Here is a 1,499-nt window from a genome sequence, read left to right as displayed (position 1 = left end):
GGGGGGGGGGGGTCGCTGCCGCCATAGCAGCCCTGGGGGGAGGGTGGGGGGGGCTAGGGGAGGCCGTGCCTCCACCATCGCCGTCCTCCCCCCTTCTTTCACACACACACCCCCCCCCCCTCCGGCCATGACAGCTGCGCCTCCCCGGAGGCCGGGGGGCTGCGTAGGGGCCGTCCCACCGTGTGTGTCCCCGTCCCCCCCACGTTCCCCCCCCCGGGCCTCCGCCGGACACACCCCCGCCTGCGCGGCGGGGCAGCGGCGTGCCCCGGCCTCCGTCCCTCCCTCCCGGCCTCCCTCCTCCGTCCTCCCTCCGCCGCCGCCGCCGCTCACCTGCCGCCGCTGCCCGGGTGACAGCAGCCTCCGGCCTCTCTCTTCCCTACCGCCACCGCCACCCACCCCCGCCGGTCGCTCAAGGCGACAGCGACTCCCCCGGCCGAGACGGCGGGGGCGGCCCCGGGGTAGGGGAGGGGGGGGGAGCTGTGGCTCGGCTGGCGGAGGCTGGGAGCTGAGAGGACGAGGAGGAAGGAGGAATGGAGGGAGGGAGAGAGGAGGCGGCGGCTGCTGCTGCTGCTGCTGCTGCTGCTGCTGCTGCTGGGGGCCCCGGTTCCCCCCGCTGCGGGGCTCCCCGGGCACCCGGGGCCCCTTGCCTCGGCGGCGCGGTGGAGGCTGCGGGGCTCCGCTCGCTCGCCCTCCCGGCGGGACGGGGCGGAGCCGGGCACGGAGGACGAGAGGGGCGGTGTCGGAGGAAGCCTCCTCCTCCTCCTCCTCCTCCTCCCTCAGCCGCCATCTTCCCTCCCCCGGAGGCCGGGCTGCTGAGGCGGCGGGGACGGGGGGAGGCCGCCTCCAGGAGGCTCCCCTCCGCTGTGGGAAGGGGGGAAAGGAGGGGGGGGGGGAGGCGGGCGCCATCTTAGCAGCGCAGGGGGCGGCCGGGGCCTGCCCGCAGCGGGTGGGGGGCTCCGGGGAAGGCCGGCAGCCCTCTGGCCGTGTCACCCGTGTCGCTGTGTGTGCCCCGCAAACCGTCTTTTTATCTAAAAACGGTGGCACGAGGCTCAACCGGCTCAGCCTCCGCATGCCCACCTGGCACGGCCTCGTCCTCCGTTCGCGCCGCGGCCTCATGAAGGCTCGCGGTTCCCTCCTGCTCGCCAGCCCCGAGGCTGAGCGGAGGCATTTAGTGCCACAAGTCACCTGTCGGGTTTGGTTTCCCAATCGCCTCCCCTGCGGAGGCTTCAAGGAAGAGCTAAAGGAAGGCCGCCCTTCGCCTTGCGTTAGCGTTGCTCTCCTCCGAGGCAGCCAAAGCTCTGAAATACGTCTGTTTTTGGTTGGCACTGAAACAAAACAGTGAGGGGTACAGAGTGGCAGGCGGCCCCGCACAGGCCTCCCCACGCTGGGTCTCATCCGAAGCGTTTTCTGCTATTTCCACGTAAAAGTGCCGCAAGTGGCACAGCCGCGATGGCTCTATCAGCTGTTCTATCGCATCCAGGCTGCGTGGTGTTCCATTA

General features: G+C 71.8%; 1 long non-coding RNA gene across 1 annotated transcript in view; it reads right to left on the bottom strand.

Moving 5' to 3' along the window:
* LOC118164868 overlaps positions 1–526 on the bottom strand; it is a 6,907-nt gene extending 6,381 nt beyond the window's left edge. Inside the window, exon 1 of the long non-coding RNA XR_004749706.1 lies at positions 331–526. This is a non-coding gene — a long non-coding RNA (uncharacterized LOC118164868). The remainder of the gene's footprint in view (positions 1–330) is intronic.
* Positions 527–1,499: the final 973 nt, after the last annotated feature.

The sequence above is a fragment of the Oxyura jamaicensis genome, chromosome 3 (assembly GCF_011077185.1).
Source record: "Oxyura jamaicensis isolate SHBP4307 breed ruddy duck chromosome 3, BPBGC_Ojam_1.0, whole genome shotgun sequence".
NCBI classification, from domain to species: domain Eukaryota; kingdom Metazoa; phylum Chordata; class Aves; order Anseriformes; family Anatidae; genus Oxyura; species Oxyura jamaicensis.
Note: the sequence above shows the minus strand (reverse complement) of the source record. Positions and strands in the feature narration are given on the sequence as shown.